At 38.7% G+C, this 23,835-nt stretch overlaps 1 long non-coding RNA gene across 1 annotated transcript in view; it reads right to left on the bottom strand.

Annotated features, from left to right (window-relative positions):
- LOC134547781 (uncharacterized) overlaps positions 1-19,099 on the bottom strand; it is a 32,196-nt gene extending 13,097 nt beyond the window's left edge. Inside the window, exons 1-4 of the long non-coding RNA XR_010079602.1 lie at positions 18,980-19,099; positions 18,382-18,418; positions 10,609-10,708; positions 7,317-7,411 (exon numbers count right to left, since the gene is read on the bottom strand). This is a non-coding gene — a long non-coding RNA (uncharacterized LOC134547781). The remainder of the gene's footprint in view (positions 1-7,316; positions 7,412-10,608; positions 10,709-18,381; positions 18,419-18,979) is intronic.
- Between the last annotated feature and the right edge of the window lie 4,736 nt (positions 19,100-23,835).

Here is a 23,835-nt window from a genome sequence, read left to right as displayed (position 1 = left end):
GTGAGTGATTAAAGCTTTATACCAGGAATATTCATCTCCCCCAGTGAGCCTGGGTGATACATGGAGATGATGTCTGTGCAAACACACAGACACACACACGCACACCTACTTTCTACCTCCTTTTAAAACCCTTTTGTCACATGAAAAATAATCTTTACCACACACCACCAGTGAGTCTTTATGGTCTATCCTCAGAATTTCAAACTGCAGCAATTTCACTGAGAATTAATGGGCGGAATGATATGATACATTGAACAAATACATCTGTTCTTACTCCTGCAGCTGAAAGCTAACATTTGTGCAAATGAGTGTTCCGGCACTACAGCCAAAAAGTGTTTCCAACCCCAGTAGTTCCTCCGCTTTAATTTGTCCAACAATATAATCTACATCCCGAGCTGCCATTTACAGAAATCCATTTGGAACTGCCATCATCTTTCAAACATTTAACATAATTCATAAAATGTAGCAACTGCTTAACAAGGAAAAATATACATATTCTAAATGTATGGGTGATCTTTAGACAAATCTCAGCATCACTTCATAATTATATACTACAAGTTTTAATTAACTAAAGCTCTGAAAATCATAATGCCTTATTAAAATGCAATTAATCCTTTGATTAAAAAACAAAAAGCACAAGTATTTACAACAAAAACACAAGTAGAATAATTACAAATATCATGTACCCATTTCTTTTATTTGGGTGTCACTTATGATGTCTCACGTTCCCTTCATTAATTCAAATACACACATTATCTCAAATCCACAGCAGACTGAGTGACAGTGGCCACCAAACACACAGCACTATATCCTATTGATTTCTGCAAATCCTGAACAATGCCATTTGCATGCTTGTTTCTGTAATAATAAAGATATGCCATTCAGAATTAAAGCACCGGCCAGACTAGTGGCAACTAATTGTGTTGTGTGTAATGAGTGCAATTTCAATTTGATATAACCCTCAGCTTTTCTTATAGCACTCGCTAAGTACTTTCAAGTCTTTGTGGGGAAATAATTGATTTTTTTGTGCTGTGGGCACAAGAAAATTATTATGATCTTTTGAATAATGCCAAAGAAAGGACCATGAATGATTTAAATTGGTATATGAAGAAGGCTTCACTGTGGATTGCAGTTTGACTGACATCCTACTAATGTAGTATCTAGATTAGCAATTTTTAAGGAGGCAGCTAATATAAAACTGGTAAAACGGAAAACATTGCTAACAGGGATTTTGTATTTGTTATTCAGTGAGGAATAACAATATGGGGATTTAAGGCATGTCAGACAAACACTATACTATTACATAATTGCCCTCACTCTTTTCTTTTATGGCACATGTATTGAAGGGTATGTTTCAACTGATAAATTACACATTTAAAATATGTAGATACAATGGTACAGTACTGGGTTATCACAGCAGCTAAAGTCCATTGGATATGTCGGCCTGTAACCACCACGTACAAAACCTTTTGTTTTGCGTGATTGTGACAGAAAGGTTAGCAATCTTCCAAAAATTACTCTTCTGAAGAATTGAGATAATTGCCTTTCCTTTCAAAGGAAGGAAATCTTTCTCCTAGAATGCTGTCCACACCAGAGCACCAAACTGCCCATTTTATCCTCTGCCCTGTAAGTTTTATTTAAGAATGAAAAGTCAGAAACAGGTCTCAGCCATCTGAAGCAGCACCCCAAGAAAAAATTACCCGAATCAGCTCCTGCACATAACTAATTGTAGATTGTTTTAATCTGAAATTGAACTCCTTCTCTCCTTTCTTTTTCTTTTCAACTGATGAATACGTTTTATGTAGCAAAAGTGGCGAGTGAATAAATAAGGACATTATCCACATTCCACCTTAAAATGCATACTTTCCAAATCTTATTCTTCAGAGGAGGGAATGTTGTTAATTTAGTTGGTCATAACTAAATAGTTTCTAATCTGGAGCAGGAGTCTGCTGAGAATATTGGACAGTTTAAAGGTTAATCACCATCGCCTGGTTACACAAGTGAGGCAGAACTAATTCCTCCAAAGGCAAATGGCTTGCAGTTTTATCAGCAGTGCAGATTAGAAGTGTTAATATACAGAATAGAATGGATGCTCAAGGGCCAGTTTTCCCTTATCGGCAAACTTTGCAACAGAACTCAGCTACTGCACAACCTCTGCACTTTCTATAATAAGGCCCCTCATTTTGCCTCTCGAGCAGAACTATCAAACAATCCTCCCCAAACCACTGCCACCAAAATCAGGGTATTACAGACCACAGCTAATTGGAAGATCACTATAATGAAGTAAAAGATAAAATACTTTGGCTGCTGGCCTAAAATGTGGATCAGCAGAACATAGGAAGCTATCTGGCTATGTCACATTCTGAGAGATTTACATAAACAATAAACTCAAACCAACAGCCCCCAAAAATACATCTTTGTTTACAGTAAATGCAACCTAAAGCACTGGTTATAAAAACGGGGGGGATTTACATATTCAGCATTATTATTAACAGAGCAGACTCTACCAGATATATGTAACTTTATGTCTGCAGTGCAAGGAGATAAAAGAAGGTAGGATATGTAAGTACACACGTTGTAAAACATTTACATATTTATGTTGCTCGATGTGCACTAGAATACATTTGTTACTCCAGCACATCACAGCACACAGACTCTTGCTTGACTTTTCCAAGGCTGTTCTATGCTGCAGGTGTTTTTCTTCAAAAAAAAAAAAAAAAAAGAAAGGAAAGGGGAAGATCCATAAGTGTCACCTGCTATTTCGCAAATAATATATGCTGATGGAAAATCCTACATAAAAATAAAAGAAAAATAAAAGATACTTTGTATATATGCATCAAGGAGAAAAACAGGCAATCTGCTCAAAAAAGAACAGTCAGTGCAGAGAAAAGTCATATAAAATATTACAGTAATCATCTTTGTATAAGAAATCTGGGGATAATGAGCATACATTTTATAAACATTGAGCTTGAGCCTGCTCCTGCTGAATGAGTGGGGACTTCTGCCACTGACAGAAGTGGGCTCTGAACAAGCTCTGTAAGTTCTCTTGGAGCTCTGTCAAAACTGTCCAGGCTGTCCTCTCTGCACATCTCCTGAGTCACCAACACATCAAACCTTTGCCCCATCCATCCCGTTTCTTCACTGCATATGGGCTCCAGCTGAGGAAAATATTTCATTTCAGGACACCAAGTACTTAAGTTCCATTCATATCTCAGTTCAGTTCAGGAGGGGGAAGCAGAATATCAGAAATTGAATTATTTTCCTAAAAAAGGGCTGTTATTTTAAATGTGATATGTGCAGCACTTTCACCAAACATAGAAAAACTGATTCCTTCTAAGACTGCCACAGAAGAAGAAGTATTTTTTTAATAGAGAAACAACTTTTCCTTAGCTGTGATCCTCCAGAGGAGATGCAACATGGTCATACCTTGCTCAGGGAAGCAGCAAAAGGAACAGACAAAAGATGTAAACAATAGACTGTTTAGCTTTAAATATTACCTACTACAATAAATATGTTTGAAACTGGAATTGGGGAACTACAAAACCTTGCTAGCTAGCAACAGATAACATAATTTCTCACATACATTTTGTTGCTCTTTAAGGATAATTTAATTGGATACATGAAAGTATAACCCTGAGCACATTAGGTGTAACACAAGTAGAATGGAGAAATTTCCTTTTGAGAAGGATTTGTGCTTGGGCAGAGTGTGCCTATCCCTTAATGTTTCAGAATATAAAAACACATCTATCTAGATTCACAGTTAGTCATCACTAATTGTTACCAGAGTAAAGATACTCTCAAATCCTCACAGCTGAAAACAAATCAATGCCTTGTTTTCATCATACCCCATTGGCATCTCCCCTCACTTCCAAAAACGTGGGTAAACTTGAATTTTACAGTGTCACCTGAGAGCCTACAGTTCTGCAGAGACTATAAAGATGCATATCTCCACTAGCCAAGGAGCTATCCATCAGCTCCAAGGCTGACACCCTCCTGATCCCTCAAGGCACATCAGTTTATCTTCACTGACACAGAGTCAAAAAAAAAAAAAGAAAAAAAAAGAAAAAAAAAAGAAAAGAAAAAAAAAAGAATTAAAAAAAGAAAAAAAAAAAGAGAGAGAGAGATGGTTTCTATAGCAAGGACCACAACTATTTAAGGCAAAACACTGACTAAAATTATTTTTTCAAGTGGAGTGTAGGCATTTTTGGCTGTTAATGGAACACCCCATCACAAATAAAACACAGCTGAAGTTTGGCTCTGGTCTCATGCTGTAACTGGATGTAGGTGCATTGCAGAGATCTAATCTTGAGATGAAATTGAATACAGCTTCATCACCAAGTAGATCAGATGAAAACATTCATAGCTACTGCCATAGGCATAGACAGAAACCATTAAGGACTCTAAAGGACTTGCAGATTGAGAGAGACGATACTAGAAGCTTGAAAAATTTCATTAGAAGTGAACACTGAAGACTAGTACTGTCAATAATCCCCTTCCCTCATGTGGGTCTCACCCTACCAGATGATTTTACCACCTAGAGGGGGGCCCAGAACTATCTTACCAATAGGTTCAAAAATTTCTCCAACAGGTTCAACACTTTGTAAATGTAACAAAGACTTTTACCATCAGTCCAAGAAATCACTCTAATGTTCCCAAAAATTAAGATTATAGACTTCACCCTGACTGAAAGAATCTTACTAAAACTTCTCATTGGAAAACCAGCCAGTAGTGTAATCACATAATGCCAGTAAGAACTCATAAGTTTTCAAGAACCAGGAGCAACCCACTGATCACACGAGACATCCTTTGAGGGACACACCAAGCCTACTAATAGGTGACCAAACATCTCCCACCCTACAAAATCCACAGATACACTCAGAGAAAAAAAAACCCACAACATTTTAGGAAAAACATGCAGATGTCTGAGAAGCAAACACAATGAAACCTACACGAATTGATAAACTAAGGACTTTGGTCTCTTATGGACTATTTCAAATAATGCTTTCTTTTCCTGTCCATCCAACATGAGGAATAAAATTAAAGACAACACAAAATAAAAGCAGAGGCTACAGAGGAAGGTATCTGTTGAACACAGGCACCAGTATCTTCTTTCTGCCCTTCTATGTTTGTGGACAACGTTGCTCACTTGTAGATAGCACTAACATAGCTCTGGAGGGATTAATCATGTCCTGGCAGGAGGCGGTCCAAAATGACCCATTAGAAATTTCTGTCCTCCACATTCCCATCTACAGGATCCTTGGAGGCCAGTGATTTGAACTTAGTGATTCAGAACAGCAGGAGATATAGCTGGTTTCAGTAGGCACAGAAAATATTCTCTCTGTCTAGCCACAGTTTTTATACACCTCTGTCATAAGAATATTCAAGTGCCTTTGTTGTTTGCAAGCACTCAGAGACAGGAAGGTTTGTTGTGTATATATCTTTGCATTTGGTTCATCTTGCACATCCAGTAAATATGTGGAAATGTAAATGAGTGGCATGATCTCAGGAAGTTAATCTATATAATTATAAACAATAGATAAATTTCATTTGAAACAAATGGAAGAGAAAACGTTCGAAAAATTGAGGAAGACAGATACAAGAATCTCTTGTAGTCTGGTCTGACAGCAATCTAACTGGAATTTGCCACTGAATGGATATATCATTTCATGTCTGCCTACTCGCAGGCAAGGCTGAAAAATGTCCATGGGCTTCTGTCAGTTATTCTCCTCTTATTCAGAACTGCATCGTCATTCAAAGGTAATCACGTATTTCTTTGCCTCTAGCACCCTGCCTGAGCAGTTTAAGTATCTCCTCATTGAGCCCACAGGCTACTCTTTTATCAAGAGTTTATTAGTGTTCTACCCTGCCAGACCCACTCTCTCTTTTTTTTCTTTTTTTTCCTTTTTTTTTTTTTTGGTCTCAGATCACAATGCCTGCATACATATTTTAGGGAAGACATGACAATATTTTGGACACATTCCCACTTCTTCTCATCATATAACCGTAAATCACTAGATATGTTCTAGAACTATTGTATTATTGAAAATACAGAGATAGCATTGTCCCTAATGATATTAATCACTTTTTGCCACAATATCCAGATGCCCTGTTCCCATTTGGCATCAGCTATAAGTTTACATAGCCTCAAGGAGAGACTGGGCAAGAACACAGAGCAGAAATTTATACCGGGTTTTTAAACACTTTGGAACTACATCCACTTCATGAAATTCTTCAGCCATAAGTAGCTGAAAGGTGGGAGAATACCTAGGGGGAGTCATCAGATATGCAAGGCTGGTTCTCCACTCTTCCTTGCATACCCACTCACGGCTATTGTTGGAGCCAGGATATTGGGCTATGCTGACCTTTGTTCTGAACCAGTATGCCTCTTATGTTCTTATTATGTTCTTATGTTAAGCAGGAAAAGAATTTAGCCTCTGGATAACACCCGTGATTGAATTCAGCAGCAAAATTCCTTTTCATTGTTTCAGATTTGAAAAATTAATTACCAAAAAAAGAAGTGGGCACACCAGTATACGCAGACATAGAAGATTATTTTTTTTATAATTAAGAACCTCACAGGATTTTTTTATATCTACATGGATAGGGATTTTTTTCACCCTGAAAAATATATAAGCCAGCCTCTGCTCCAGACTCCAGCAAAGTTCAGAATTGTGAAGGTATTTTGAACAGGTTTCTGCACCATCCACCCCAGAAAAGATTCCATAGCAAGAATTTCTGAGCATGAAGTCTCAAGGGATTTTAGGCAGAACAGTTCTGTTCCTAGCCTTGCAATCTTCACCAGAATGTGTATGGTTTCTTAGACCTCGAGATCCAGACTCTGAACTTGTCCAGACATTGGCAATTTAGTTGCAGTTCATGGAGTGTTACTGCTGGTTTATAATATTTTTTTAAATGATGTCATTTTATAATGACAAGATTTTAACTCTGTTCAGATCAGGCTTCAGCCCCCTTCATGGAAATTTTTTGGAGATGCATAATGACTTTTGGAAATATTTTGAATCTCTTACTGATTATCAAGTTTGATTTTCTCACTGACTACAACAAATACTGTTCCACAGATTCTACCTGGAAAGGTAAGAATTTAGGCATTTCTGGGAGTCAAGATCTACATAAGCACTGTGAATAAATAATTGGCCATGTTGAAGACAACAGCAACTTGTATTAAGGGTCAGGATGCCTTACAGAAGGTTTTAAAAAGATACAGAAAAAGCGCAACAGGAAATACACAAACCTGATTGCACAATAGGGAATTCTGGGTCATATCTTAAAATGGACATGCAGACATCATTACTTACCAGCAACACGTCAGGAATTTATTTCCTCCTCACATCACAGTTTGAAGCTGGAAAGCCATCTTGCATAGCTGCTTGTTTTGGTGGGACTATACAAGCTGAAGTGAAATCAGACAAAACCACATGTAACAGCAGAAAAAGAGAAGAGGCTTAATTCTAAGTGTTTCTGGGCTTGGCATAGGAATAAGGAAATTAGAACATGATGAATATTAACATTTAGATTGCCTGTGCATCAAGAGGTAAAACATCTCAGAAAAGCTCCCTCTGCTCTACGAAACCTTGTATTCTTTGATGTTTTGTTATACAAACAGTAGACAGATAAATATACATGTAGAGCTCAAAAACCTACAGTATTTCACAATGTCACATCAAGTGAGGGATTCTTTTGATTTTTTTTTCCAGACCTGCTCATGTGCACAATTTCTTTATGCCTCATTTGCTATAAAAATATTGGTCGATGAACAATGAATAAGTAGACATATTTCATTGTATAACTGAGAGTGAACTGTCTTTTTGTGTTTGTCTTCATTTTGCACGCCCATGTATCTTAACCTTCATAATGCCTGTTTACATCAATAAAATCAATTTATTTACTGAATTGTACTTGCATAGTTATTTATTTATACTTTAATCTTTATAAAGCCAGACATCTACAATAGTAAATTTGTGAATAAAGTTTCACAGAAACTTCAAACATGCAGGAATCTCACGTTCTCTGTTTCAAGAGACGTCTAACTTTGACCACATCAGTAGGACTGCTCTTCTACTCACAGCTACCTAAAGCACCTTCGGAACTGCAGGTGTAAGTATGTGAGGTAGTGCTGGAGATTAATTCACTTTTTGGTAGTCCATGATTTTTGTCACCTCCTCCTCCATGTGAGGCTCAATAGAAAATGTGAAATTTATATGAACAAATACATCTGATATGTGGAAAACCCACAGACAAAACACACATGAAATATAATCCAGAACAGAAATATTTTTTTTGTATTTTTAGAAAGAAATACTATCTTAGCACAACTCCATATCCAGCTACTTTATTTTTGTTAAGGTTATTCCATTAACCACCCCACCCCCCAAGAGAATTATCAATACTACCTGACACTATCAACTAGCAAAATTAGTCAGAATGAGAATGAGCTTTACACATGGGAGAGAAAATAGCGTAATACCAAATGTTGGCTGCTGTCACTGACCAGGTCAGCAGATAAAGCCTACAAGCTCGTTAAACATCTGGAAGGAGGAGGTAGAATTTACGTGGAAGATGGATATGATTGCAACAGTAAAATAATAAATTTCTCAGGAAATTGTGACAAAAATGAGCTGGCCCTTTCACCAGGCATTGCTGGTGAATGTCCCTCAGGTTCTACTTGGAGAAAGATCTTGTTTTCTTTGCAGGAGTTCTCACAGATATTGTAGAAGTGCCTGCCCCATGTTTGATATCTAATAAGTAACAAGGAAATTTAGAGTTCCTTGAAGCACTTCTCATGTCCAGCTCCACTTCCATTCTGGTCAAAAGAGTAGACTATTTTATCTGGCAAATGTGTAACAACCCACTGGCTGAACCTCATGTAGGTGAGGTAGAGTTAGATGCTATGGAAGTGAATGAGAAGTATGACTTGGCTTTCTGTTAATTAAAAAAAAGAGGGGGTTTTTGTTATTTGTATTGGCAGCCTGGCTGTGTGATTAGGTTTTAAGGCAGTGTAAAACTGGGAGGGATCAAAGGAAATCTGAACATCTTTGCAAAGTTCCTAGCCTTAAAATACAAGTTCCTGTTCCTGGCTCTGCAGGGCAAGCTCGTCTCTCAAGGGCAAACTTCATTAATATTATGTAGCCTTCATCACCTCTAACTCAAAGCAGCCTACTCAGTCAGAAACCAAAACTGCTGCACGGACTTGCAAAACAGTTTGTCTCACTGGGATCTGTGCTGGCCACGAACCAGTTTCCTGATGGCATTTAAGGTTGTTGACTTAAAGCCATGCTGGCAATTTGTCAGTGGGGAGTTGAGTGGGAGGTACCTTTCTGCCCCTGTTGACAAGACTCAGGATGGAACATGCTTGATAACACATGAAAGAGTAACTTGGTGCTGCCCACGTTGCCTCTCATCAACACGGTGACTGCATCCACCCTAAGAGCCCTAAATGGCATTCTGCTTGTGAAGAGGTTGCCTCCCTCCTGTTTAAATGGGGCAGTGGTAATCAGTGAGGAGGCTTAACTTGAAAGGGAATATGAGATCAGGAACTTGGACTCAAAAATTCTTTCTCTCTGAAGCAGATGCTCAGAGCCAGTAAAAGTCACCAAAAATTAAAAAAAACCAAAAAACAAAAAACACATTTTTCAGAGGTTTTAGAGCCTTCATATTTGTGAGGGGGTTTTAAAACTCCAAGCAAGACCAAAATGCACAAGGTTTGGGCCAACAAAATTTAAAATAGAAAGATTTCACTTTCAAGTAGTTAAGATGATTCATTAAGCTTTAACTTTTATTTTTTACATCGTTTTACTGTACCTAAGACAATATTTAAAGACATTCAAAAGAAAAATTTTGGAAAGAGGAAAGTGAAAAGTCTGTATTCCCAAAGACATCAAAACAAGAGGTTTTGACAATGCCAGGAAATTTTAATCAAATTTTTTTGTCCAAATTTTCTTATAAGGAAATGACATGATTTCATATAGTATTTTGATTTTCATTAATTGCATTTACTTTAGTAACACAACACAAAGAATGCAGAGAAGGATGAAACAATGCATGCTTATCAAACAAAATGCTAGCTTATTTTAACCTATCAGCAGAAGTACAGCTCATCTTCAGGTAAGATTGCTATGAAAAAATACTCAGTGGAAGAAAGCATGCCATAGAAAGTAGCAGAAGGGAACTGGAAAAAACGTATGATGAAACAGATGGAATGAAAACATTTGGCAAATATCAGAGGTGGGCTACTTTTTGATATAGCTGTTAGGTTTCTTTAGTGTGAAAAGTCAAATAGTTTGGCTAATAGTTACACACGCACATTTTAATTAACATATAAGCACCAAAAAAGCATTGCACTGAGGTTTTTAACCAAAGAAGGAATCCTACTAAAGCTAGCACTGTCAAACCACTTTGCTGTCCCCTTCCAAAGATTTGCACTTCACCCTTCCCTACTTGCAATTTCCTCCACATAGCAGGAGCTGAGGATTCTCCCTGTTGCTGGGACCAGAGGTTTTCCACCAGTAGACCTGATAATTACAAGCTATTCTGTATATGAAAGAGCCATGACAGAAGGACAGATAATGGGAAAAGCAAAATTAATCTGACCTGGAAACATCCCATTATTCCCTGGAAGTTTTTTTCTTCCTGGTATCAGACACTGGGAATGAGAGTTGTGCTGACTTCTTTCACATCGAGTTGTGAATTCCTGAGAACAGAAGTAAAAGAAAATGGTAAAAGCCACTTATAATAAAGAGAAAACTACAGCAATGTGTCACAGTGTTTAGCATCTCTGTGGTATATCACAGCACAATTAAAGGACATCAAAGACCTTTATATTTCTATCACAGTAGTGCAAATTTTAAAACAATAAACTGCTTTTTCATAACTCCAAACTACCCTCCCCACTCTTCTCATTCCCACCTCTGAAATTCTGCTTGAGTTCATCTTTACCTTGACCCTGCTTCTGCTGAAATCCTTGCTCACATCTTAATCACTTCACATCTTGAATACTGCAATTCCTTCTATGGTCTGTCTAAACCCCAACTCTCTCTAAATGTCAAGAGGTCCAGAATGGTGTAGTCAGATTAATTTCTTGCTCCAAGCATGGATAAACAATATGATAGAAGGTGTATTTATGTGTAGTAAAACTGAGAAACTGAGTAGAAGATGAGGTGATGGTATACAGAAGAGGAAAGGCAGAGAAGAGTCATACTGCAGCTAGAAACAAGCTAACATTCTCAGACATTACTGTGACACAATAAAATGTCTACTAGAATAGAAGTAGCACCAAGATCAAGAAACTTGGAAATCCCAGGCTTCTCTATCATTGTGGACAACTTCTACTCTGGGACTTTGGGGGTCCCTCTGCCTCCCAAAACAGTGGAACACATTTGGTGTCAAGATAGGCTCTAAGATCTTCATAAGCCCAGTGCAACTCTTGTGTAGGAAAAGACTTTTTCTCTCTGCAGTCAAGGAGACAACAAACATTTCAGGCTTGCTTGTTCAGCCAGAAGCTACCACATGGGATTTTGTTAGCTATGAATAACCAGTGTAAAGAAATTATTTGCCAGCAGAAGCTAGAGCACAGGAACCCTATGTTAGATTGTGCAGTTCTGCAGTGATATAGGATCCTAAAAATCAGGTGCTTCAGAAAAAAAGAAAGTCCAGATGTCTGTAGCCCTGCTTGAAACTGATGAAACACTGTGGCTACTTGACTTCTCTGGAATCAGTGAAAATAGCTGTCAAATTTTGCCTGGAATATCTTCAGTAGAAAAGGTTTCTATCCCATATTAATCACTATACACCCAACAGCAAAACTACCTTGTGGAAAACTTGATTCCAGCTTCTTTTCTGGCTCTTACCATGCCTCTGACATCCTAGTAACATTAATCAAAGAAACATATCCTGACTACATTTAAAAAATCATCCCAAAATATTAATTTAACTTAATAATGCAAAAGATACCTCATCCATTTTTCTGTATACTCCAGAATCATATCCAGTTTTGTAAGAAAGCATTTTCCTCAGCTGAATGGCAATTAAAAACCCTAAAACTAACAAATTAATCCCTCCCTGAAACAGTAACACATCTCAAGAATGTTTGAAAACCAGTGAATCAAACCTGCACAGTCTGGATGATTCAAATATTTCGTTTCAGTAGTTTTGATAATTAATTTTTTTTTTTGTATTAATGGTTTAAATCAGTGAAGAAAACTTTATTCTGAATCAAGAAACAGAAAATTTCCAAGAAATAGTTCTAGGAAGTAGTTTCAGGTTCAAAAATTATTCAAACCAGCCTCTTGCAGAAAGAAGCACACCTGCTTCCATCTCTGTTTTCCAGCTGGCTTAAAAATAAAAAAATAATACCAACCAGCTGTAGCTGTTTCTACAAAACCAGTTAGCCAATCTGTTTCTGCCCACCTGTGGCTGCTCCTTCAGACAGAATGCACAGGCCTGGAATGGGGTGGTGGCCTTGCTGCTGAAGACGAGACTGAGTGCCCTAGAGCTGGTTTCAGCCTGGTTACATGCCCGTCTAAGCCAATTTCCAATTATTTCAGGTGCAAGTTTTAGCATGTGCAGTAGCCCTCCCACTTTGTTTCCTCTCCTCATTACCATATGAAGACTTGCATTAGATGCCCACAGGCGTTTTGCAAATTCAAGGATTTTCAATTACCCATCCTCTGACAGGCATCGTGTCATCTTCCTACAGCAGCTTTACATTCGTGAATGGGGGCTCGTGCACCCCGGCTGCCAGCAGTGAATAACCACAGCCACTTCCCTCTCCTACAGAACACGGAGCAGCAGCAACCCGGGCCCCCTTGAGTAAGCTCTGCCTTCCCTCCACAAGGGTTGCTGGATCTGTCTGTGGTGCCAGCTGTGGACAGGAGTGTTTTCAACAGAGGCTCTGCATCACTTACGGTGCATTTCATCAGTGCTGTTCCTGTGTGTGCAAATGGAAAACTAACTATGGAGCCAGCAATATCTGAGGGATTAATATGATTTCTCATTAATGAGAACTCTGTGACCTTTGGTATGGGATATATTTAGCCTGTTTGTTCTCATTTTTTTAGGTGGAATATATTCTGCAACATGCTGTGATTTCTGGCCTATTGATTAATGGGTCTTTCCACCACAAGCAATCTTAATCTTTCTTAATTGCCTTAATGGCCTCATGGCCTCTGTTTTATACTCTCTGCCCACTATGTTGTTGTTGCAAATGCTTTTGTATCTTAACTTCATGACTATACTAAGGACTTAAAGGAAACTGACTGTGAGGTCTATTGTTGCTCTTGTTCTTTCCATTCTTTAAACTCCTGTTTCGGGCTCCCAATATCTGTAGGTAATTTTTGGATGTAAATGTACATATGTTATAAAACAATTGTCCAGAATTCATCAATAAAGGAGTTGATTTTTTAATAAATTCCTACTATGGTTCCTCTTATAGTTCTAGAGATCTGTAGTACAGACCAATATATTTATATATACTATTATTCTTCAAATCTGAAGTATTAAAATTCATGGCTAGTCTTCAAATACAGTTGTGAGAATCCAAATTCACAGAAGACTTAAGTAAGTCTGCCCTGGAATGGTTTGCTATGATACATGGAATAAAAGATGAAGAGTCCACAAACAAATATCTGGTTTGTGTCTCTGCTCTCCTGGGGGCTTATTTAGAAACAAAAGAAGTGATGAGACAAGGAGCTATCAGATTTTTTTACAGTACATGTCATTTAAATTGCACGGTCTGGGTCAGTAATGTTTGTTGGTCACTGTGTTTTGTTTGTGCTGTGAAAGAGGAAGGCACAAGACAAAGCAAGTAAATTACAGCAGATGGTTTACTGACTTAATTTGCAACCTACTCTTTCTCCATGTGAAGAGGTGGAGTGCCAGCAGAAATACATGGACTGCCTGTGTCATCATTAGCCCATGGGCTAAATCCAGTATCATCACACGAGGTTGACTCACATAGCACAGACACTTGCAGGAGATGTACCCACACAAAAGAATAATTATAACAGGGGGGTGTTGACATGCATAAGTGACCCTAGGCTCAAAAATTTTAGTCTGCAGAGTCTACTCAGGGTATAATATTGTTCAAATGCTTCCAGGCAAGAAGGAAAGGTTTAAGAAAGATTTAATCTAAATGGTGACAGTAGCTTAATCCAAAATTCTTTATTTGCCTGACACTAAGTTATTCCCAGCAACTTCCAAGTCTAGATCTAGTCTAGAGCCAGCTGTGCAAAAGCAAAGGCAAAACTGTGAAGGCAGCAACTTCTATGGAAATAATTTCACTCCTCTCAGAAGGGAGAAGGTAATGCACAGTAATTGCAATACCCACAAACAGCAAATCTTTAAAACTGTCAGTAGTCCAGAAATGTGTCACTTAGACCACTGTAATTACGGGAGAAAAGGTGACATTTGGGGCTGGAAAAAGAAACATGCTTGTGGTAGAGTCTTTTTATAGGAAAATGTCACCTGTTTAAAAGCTGTTCAGAATTTTGGCAAGTTAGAAATAATCGTGGCTGACATTACTTGGCAAAGAGCAGATGAAAAGATCAAAACTGGATAATAGATAAAAGCAATCCGGCCCATGGTTCCATCTTTCAATTTATAATGGCAGCAGCAATGTCAAACACTCCAAAACCTGACAACCGACGTGGTATGAGCAGGTATGAAAGCAGGGGAAAAATGCCCAGGGGCAAAATAACCCCCAACAAACCACACTGGAAAATCGAAGAAGAGAACAATGGATTTCACCCAATTAGAAAGATATGTGCATATGCATAAATATTATTTATTTGCTTAGTTTTGGTGAGATATTAAATGTTAGCAGCTAAGATTTACTAAGACTTATTGTTGGTTACCTCTGCAGTGTTAGTCTTCATCCTTTCCTCTAGCATGATGTATTACATCAATGAAAGTAAGCTTCCATCCTCTGAAAAGCAGGTAAATCCAGGCCTTATAAAGCCTGTCTAACACAAATCTAAGTTGGAAGTTTGAACAAAAATTACGATTTCAGATTTCTATCCAAATAACAGTTTTTTAAAGACTGTTTTGCATGCAGTTTCCTAGAATGCTTTTTCTTACTGATTTTGGTGGGCAAGACCAAAGGAAATATTCTTTAAAAGGTTCTGATCCACACAATACTAAAATTAATTTCACCTTGCATTGCCACCAAGGTTAGGTTCAGCAGATTTAGTACTGACACTGAAACAAGAGGTTTGAAGTTCTAGTAACGAAAGTCAGGAAAAGGCGGTTTTACCAGTGATGCAGACAGATGGTCAGAAGGAAGTCTGAGGAATGGGGTATTTTAATGATGTCTCACAGTCCAACCACTTTTGCACTCAATTCTGATACTTTGTTTTTAGATACTCATCAATTTCACTTGAATTCTTTTGTCATACTACCAAGTTTGGACTTGCTATACAGAGCCTCAATTGACTCAGAGAGTCTGATTACTCTATTTGTGGGTATTTTAAATTCTAGTTTACCAATAATGCAAAATTAATCTCAACATCCAGCTACAGATATCACATCAGCTTTTACAGGGGGAAAGATTTTTTCCTATCTTTTAGATCTGAGTATTTCTAAAATGTTTGAAAAATCTTTCTATAATAGAGGCCACCCTGGGAACACCAAAAATTTGATTTTTGCCTTTTATGTTTCCTGATCTACAACAGGAAATGTATTCTGTTGTTTAAGGAAGAAAAACCTGACAGGAACCTACCCACCCTACTAAAAGGTGATCGAAAAAGCAGCTACAAAATCTGAAGTAGTTGTTTATGGCTACAGTTACCTTTCTCTGTTGAATAGAATGGATCAGCCCTGTATAAAACATCCAGGGGAAAAAAAGCCCCTGTGAAAAGGGAGCCCTGGCTAGGTGGGAGCTAAGATGCAGGAAATCAAGACATTAAGGAATGTGCAGCGTTCAGTGCTGAAATGGTTTTGCTTGTGTATATGTGTTTACTTGTTTGGTTTGATTTTTAATTAATGATATTTTCAGGAAAACAAAACAAAAAACAATTTATGACTAGCTCTGGCCTTTGCATTTATTTGCCTTTCTGGGACTTGGGGAAGGGCTGGCATTTTCTTTAACAACAGAGCTCAGCACCATCTGATGGAGCCTCTCAGCTGAATCTCCAGATGCTGAACACAGCCCTCTCCTGTCATGGTACTGTGGAAATCTATGGTGTAGTCAGGGCAGTGCAAGCTTTTGATCTGTAGCCATCCAGGTGATGGAAATCTTGTCTGAAACTTCTCTTAAAGCCTCTTCCACAAATGTAGCAGATTTGTAAGGAGGATCATAACTACAGTAGAAATTGGATACTGACAGTAATAAGTCCCAGCCTTACTGAAGTCAATCTATATTTTCCATAGACTTTACTGTGCCTCAGGTATTCCTTGAATCTCAGAAAACTAAGTTTTAGCTAGCAATAGCATTTCTTTGCTGATTTTTGTGACAGTTTTAAAGGGTTTGTTTCAACAAGAAGTTATCCAACAACCACAATTATGGTCACATCAAACACCTACCAGCATCTACTGAGCTAACAAACCGGGAGCATTTCTTGGGAATTAAGTGGCTCCATGATAATAGAAGGAACACCTTTTAACACCACCTTCACCTGTCATCAGCATGTCATCAGCATCACTAGAAACTATCTTTCCTGAATTCCTACTCCTCTCACAGGCCCAAACTGATGTATAAGGAAAGAAAGACAGAGAGAGAGAGAGAGAGAGAGAGAGACAAAACAAAGCGATGTTGCCATGAGAACCAAGGGGCTACAGAGACAACAGGAAGTCAACATTTTCTGGAACTAGAAAACATGAGTATTATGATTCCATTAATAATTGAATTATTATGACATGAAAGACAGATCACTTTCTTCCCAACCTCAAGGTTATGCTTTGGCATGTCACACTTTATGTCCTTGCTCCCTATATCCTGATTCCTCCAACACCTATTTAAGTGTTTAATTTCACTAACATAAAGAATCTTCATGGATCCACCACTGACATACATCTCAAGGAAGTGGAGACAAGTGTTTGTGCCAGGACTTAAAACTTTTCTCTTTAGGTACTCTCCCTGTTGCATGGGAATCGGCAACTATGTTTGGTGCACAGCAAACACACTGATGGCAGCAGGGCAAAACTGGAAAGGTGGGGGAAGTGAGGATTAATCAGATTCTATGAAAAGAAATGTGCAGAATTTAAAATTAGTTTGCTCACTGTAGGAAGCTATTCCACCTGGAAATAATAAAAGAGACCCAGAATCCCAACCCCACCAAGAGCAGTGCCTGAATAGTTCTGTACTGACCCACAGATCTACCAGAGTCAAAGACATCTCTCTGCTCAAGAATACTTCAAGAAAACTTAAACCAGTGGAAGTGAAGAGTGAAAGGGCTGTGTATTACAGCTACAACATTGCACGTCCTCAGGGCTGGAAGTTAGGAGACCTAAAGTTTCAGATTAAACTTGAATGCTGTCACTCTGATATAAAATTAATGTGGCAGGAAAAAAGCTGGTAGGAAGCTGGTAGGAAGCTCTGGAACATAAGGAGATACATTACCTTTAGCATTCAGTTTGCCTTTTTCTGTCCAGCTGGCCATGTATCTTACTTAGAGTAACCTTTTTTTGCCCAGTTCCACCCTGACTCAAATCTGTGTAAATGCTGTCTTTAAAAGCTCAAGTTCATTGGGGTCCGTGGGTGCATACCTGGTTTTCATTACAAGTCATCTGCTTGCTTTCCGCGAAGCTATTTAGGTACTTAGACTCAATTGTCTTCTTAAAAACACTCAGAGTCAACCACTAAGTCAATTTCCTTTTGCCTTCCTCCAACCAACGTCATGGATGTATTCTTTTCTTTGCCTCCCGCTCTGCCCTTTAAACTCACCATCCCTGTCTGTAGTGCTCTAAAATGTCTGCATACTTGCCAGCATTTCTCCAGAGATTTTCTTCCCCTTATTTCCTCTGAATTCACTCTCTTGTCTAATGTCATACAGTTCCCTTGACTTGTTTCCTCTGCTCTGGACCATAAGTAGCATCTGACGTTTTTTCTCCTGCTTTTGAAACACTGTCCCTGGCCTCTGTCTTCATTCAAGTAGCCTTTCAACCCCTGTTGACCGTCATTATTATTTTCCACATTTCAGTTCTTTATAAAAAGGCAAGAAAAAGGAGGAACAACATGATGCAAGAGCGTATCAGAAGTGCTGAGACACTTCAGAAAATTCAATTATCCTAATTTTATTCTTAGAAATAATCAGTGTACTAAAATCATTGATATTTTTCAGAGTCTATTTAAATTACAATTTGATAATATAGATTTTGAGATGGCAGATCCCACTTGATGAATAACAGCATCCAAGTTCTATATTGCCTTACCTTAAGAATTGAAGTCACAAGGTTCTTCAGAGTGGGCCTGAGAATCACAGAAGATAAATGTCATGAAGTGTAGAAAAACAGGCAAAAGAATAGAGAACACAGCTTCTCCAGGACAGGACTCTCTAGTTTCTGGCTAGGTGATGGCTCTTTGTCTAAGGTTAACTCTGCACTGAAGACTGCAGTGCTGTGGAGCAGTGTGCTGGCTTAGCTTCTGGAAGTGGTCTTGCTCCAGGAGGTCAAAGTCCCCTGTGGGCAAGACCACTGTGCTCCTCAGTTCAATCCTGTGCTGTAATGAGCTGCTGGAGGTTTGTAGCCCTGCAGAGTAGACACACACTGTGGAGACACAAATAGTTTTGATCTGATGGAGGAAATAGCTGTTGGGTGCAGTGGTAGGAAATAGAATCAGCAACTTCTACCATTTTTGACAATTCCTACATTGTGTAGAAAGAAACCATTACAGTAATTTTGAAGCCAAGTAAGTAGTGCAAGAAGGGCTTCTCTACACTTTTGTGATCATGTTGGCATGTAACCTCCAAGCTCACTTAAATCTCTTTCATTTTTTGTAAAATAATTGCCTGTAGCCCACTCAGATGCCTACCTGTGCTTATCCTAGATAAGGATTTCACAAGAGGACTTTCCAGATGGCTGAAGTGTCCCTGTGCACAAGAGGATTGCATTTCTCAGTTGATGTCCACAAGGTTTTATGCCCAAGAATTTCTGGTAAGTAACAAAAAAAGTTGTAACATTAGTTTTGTAAGAAATAACTTGCACTGGAGTCTAACTATGTTTGTTAATTTTTCTACCAGCAGATAGTACGGCGCTTGAGGAGAGATAATTTCTCTTTCCAAAAAGAGCATTGATGGTTTGTGACAGCCCTTCTAGCCCATACACGATTCTTCAGAAATGCTGGTCTAAACCTTTAAAAAATATTTCATAACAATAGAAAATACTTTAAACATTTTACTTCCAGCAGGACAAAATAACCTGTTATGTGAATACCATGTACTGAATCTGCTCACATATTTTCCCTGCAAAACATTTCCTAATCATGCTGTTAAAGAGGATGAACATATTTTAGAATATTAAAATTTGATTTTGCAAAGACAAATTTCAATATTAAAACACATAAAATGACTCTTAGATTAAGCTTTTCTGATATACTTAATACCCAAGCTAAATAACTAATCCACAGGGAACAGGAGGCAGACTCAGCAGCTGAGTAAGATTACAACTTTAGGACATACTCTAGAGGACACAGGGAAATGCAATCTCATCATTTTCTTAACAATATTCACTATATAGATTGGTTAGTCAAAACCACCTGGCATATAAATCAGAAAAAACCCCAACATCCTGCATTCCCATTGAAATTGTCTCATAGGCCTGAGACCTGCCCAGTACACAACTGCAGCTGTGTAGTTTTATCCTTCAGAGAAGAGGCAGAAACTCCTCTGTGAACTGTATTTCATTCAATGCTCTGTTTAGCAAAGCACAGGTACTGCTCAACTTGGATATATAGCCTGGAGGGAAAAATTACTCTCCAAGAAGAGCTGATCAATCACAAAGTAAGTGGAACACAGTAACCAATTATCATAGGTGAAAAATCAGTGCATGTTTACTAAGACAAAAGATTTGGCACGGGTTCTTACAAATTTTTCACTATTTTTATAACAACAAGGTGTCAAAGCAGAAGAAATGGAAACAGCATTATAGAAAGTCCTTTACCTCAAAGTAATGTAATTTTTTACTTATTACTGGATTTATTATACTTTTATGTAGAGCAGGAAATGTTACAATGAATAACCCACAGTGTAACATATATCAAGTAACACGAATTTGCCAAAGTATTCAAATCAGTGTATATGCATTCATCTGTACAGAGACTCTATTAATGTGCCCACACTCTGCTATGTTCCCTGATGTCCACATTAATGTGTTATAGTTGTTCACTAATGCCTGTAACACCGTGTGCATTTGCACATGGCAGAGAGTGGAACATTCCCACATGCAACATGGGAACTCTTGCAGGGAGCAAACTCCCCTTGAAAACAATCTGAGAGACCATATCTTTCAAATATATTATAGTACATGCAAACATAGATGGATAAACATGGCTAAAATACCAATTTTCTTCCCTTTCTTTCACCTAACTCAACAAAATATGAATTTTTATTAGGTTGTGATTTATTTAATAAATAAATTCTTATTTAAGTAAGTTTATAAGTAAGTTCTTATATTTCCTCAGGTATGTCTACATGCAGGAAAATAAAACTAATTTAATTTAATGATTTATAGGCAGATTATCTCAGGAACTAATCAGTTATATTTTACATGCATTTTTCAACAGCCTGTAAAAAATTAAAAAGGATGAAGGATGATATTTTAAAGGTGTTTTTTAATGATTTTTTTCACAGCTTTTTTCATAGCTGAAAATGGTTTATTTTAAGAGTAACCAGATCTTTACAGAAAAACATATAGAAATTAAAAAAAAAAAAAAAAGAACCAAAATCATTTTACCTCAACAAAAAGAACCTTATAATGATTGCTCTCACTAGGACCAAAATATAAAGTGAGATTTAAGAACACTTCAGAAGTTCCCTGCAACTCTCTTTGTATTTATCAAGTGGTTCAAATGATGAAATGTTGTAATAGACTATATATTCCAGCTATGTGACAGGATTTTCTTTCTATCCAGCAAAGAAAATTCATTATCTATGCCACAGGAGTAAAGCTAAATCCTTAATTTTAAAGAAGGTGTATGAAGGTTACTTGAAGGCCTTCGCTTTCTAAAACCACTGATATGTCATTTATATTCTCCAGAAAGAGAGAATCTGTGCACAAGCAAAGAGCAAAGTTTCTAATATTTAGCATATTTATATCTCATTCTTAACCTGAACTACTATTTGTTTACTTAGGCACCTATATGGGGAAAACAGATTAAAGCAGGCAGGAAATAGTGGAACGGATTCTTTAACATGAGCAGGATTGGGCCTAATGTGTTGTTAGCTTGAAGGACAAGGAACTTGGTCTTTTTCATGTGCCTCCTAATACAGACATCTCTTCGGCTTTGCAGAAAAGATATTGTCTTTGAGGAATTTCTGTCATGAGTAATTTCCATGTATTTTTCCCCAAATGGGATAAGAGCTCTTGCCTCGCCAAGTAGAGTGGGACAGAAAATTTAATTCTGTGCGCCTAATTCCCAGGCCTATCCCGGAAAGCACAGCAACCAGGCTGAGGTATTTTTGATGTCTACTTGTTGACACTGACCCACACAACATCTGTGGCAGAATGTATATCAGAGAGATGCGGCGTGTCCTAACCTCAGCGTGCTGCCACAAACCACTTGGCACCGTGCAGCACTCAGAGGGAGGACTGCATCGGGGAGCAGCATCCCTGCAGGGGAAGCAGCAGTGAATCAAACTGCTCCTTCTCACACGGGGGAAGCACCAGGTTTGGAAATGATTCTGCTCCTCAGCTGTCTCTGGAGCACAGGCGATGTGCTTGCAGCAGTCTGGGCGGGACGCTGGGCTGGGAGACTGCGGGGTGAGAGGAAGGAAACTGGCGAAAGTGAGTGAGTCACCAGGCACCTTCATGCAAACCCCTGCTTTATGTTTTTTTTGATGAAATAACTGTATTGCAGCATTTTTAATCACTCAAAATTATCATCCTACTTTGTCACCAAAATAGTACAATAGATAATTGATCTGCTGATCCAAAACAGCACAATCCCCAGCAGTATGTTTGCGCTAATTCACGAGGGCTTTTTTTAATGAATTTGGGAAGCTATCTATATACCTACACAAAGGTCTTATTTTATTATTAACTGCCGTAATTTCATACTGGAACCCTAATATTACAGCTCAATTTAGTTGAAACTGTTGAACTTGTGAACTGTTAACAATACAAATAACACAATAATAGCGAAGAATCCAAACACTTAGCAGCAGCAAACTAATAATCAGTAGCACTTTCATGCCAAATAAGCTACCAGGGAATTATTAATTTCACCTCCTTCACCACAGCACCACTGGTGTTTCAAGTCATTTCTCCTCCGAGGAAAGAAGCTGACTTGTGCCCCAGCCCTAAACCAGGGTGGGTGACTCCTCTGGGCAAAGGTACCGCTGGTGGTGGCCCCAAATGTTTTCCACCCTCCTCCCCCTCTCGATGGGGCCATAGCGAACACAGGCTGTGGGTCACCAGCCCTGTCCTCAGCTATGCAAACAAGATACATTTCCAGCACCTCACCCTCGTGAGGTGATTTGCCTCATGAAGGTAAGGAGCCAGGAGGTAAATAAATAGGTCTGTTGAGCCTTGCCTGTACACACCTGTATCAACAAGGATGCAAGCACAATTATCTTACCTTAATGAACTTAATCTTTAATTTCACAGCTTGGCCCTTGTGCTCAGCCTCTTAACAAAGGAGCTGAACTGTTTTAGTCCATATGACCACCCTTCCTCCAACAGCTGTGGAAACTTAAAGCCACGACAAGGATTTTTGCCCCTTGTGAAACTGTCAAAAGCAATAAATATTTTTCTTTTTTTCCATCATTAGACCCTGTTAAGAAAGCCTGGCCATTGTCCACTGTAATTCCCAGCGCTCACGGGGCAGGAGCTTTATTGTCCCAAATGAATCCTGAAGTGTGAACAATGCGGGGGAAAGCGGCCACCCTTTTCGGCAGGGTGTAGCTGCGAGGAATGCGGCGCTTCCCCACGGACGGCTCCGCCAAAAGAGCACTTGTGTTTTTTAACACTGGCCTTTCAGGAGGATGCTCGAGTTAAGGCATTGTGGCCCACTGTAAATAGATGCACTCGCCAGAATGGGGCTTCGTCATCCCTAATTAGGGAAGTAACTCCAGAGAGACAGCATGTCACTTGCAAGACTGGGCTCATTGTTGGGTTTGTGCGCGTCCCCACAATGTGAGGTAATTGGAGTTGTACCTTTTAGAAAGCTGCTAATTTCACATAGGAAGTGCTAACAAGACCTTTGTGTGCCATGTTTTCCTTCGTCCTTTCTAAGGAAGTTACAGAGCTCGAGTACTGGGAATGGCTGGGCCAAGGCCTGCCGGAGGAGGCTGCGGTAATGAACCACTTCAGCCCCCCGCCAGAAAAAGGAGGCCTAATTTTCGGGCCTGAGAAGACGAGGACGGACAAAAGGTTCTGTTTAAGCTTATTATACAAGACATTCTCAGTGCCTACACAGCTTTCCTCGAAATGACCCTCTCAAAATAAGTGCATCAAGTTTGAGCAAATAGAAACATGCAACTTTCGAGGCTGGGGGTTATAGTTTTCTTTACAAAGCCATTTATATAATGTAAGCCGCAATTAGCGCGGAACAGAGCAACAAGATCTAGCGAGGAAAGTTCCCCTGACAAAGGACAGAAATTAGGGGAATAAGTAACAGTTAAATATTGGCTTTGGATAACTGGCTGAAAAGGCCTTTCATATCAGATGCGG

This window comes from Prinia subflava, chromosome 2 (genome assembly GCF_021018805.1).
Source record: "Prinia subflava isolate CZ2003 ecotype Zambia chromosome 2, Cam_Psub_1.2, whole genome shotgun sequence".
Classification (NCBI taxonomy): Eukaryota; Metazoa; Chordata; class Aves; order Passeriformes; family Cisticolidae; genus Prinia; species Prinia subflava.
Note: the sequence above shows the minus strand (reverse complement) of the source record. Positions and strands in the feature narration are given on the sequence as shown.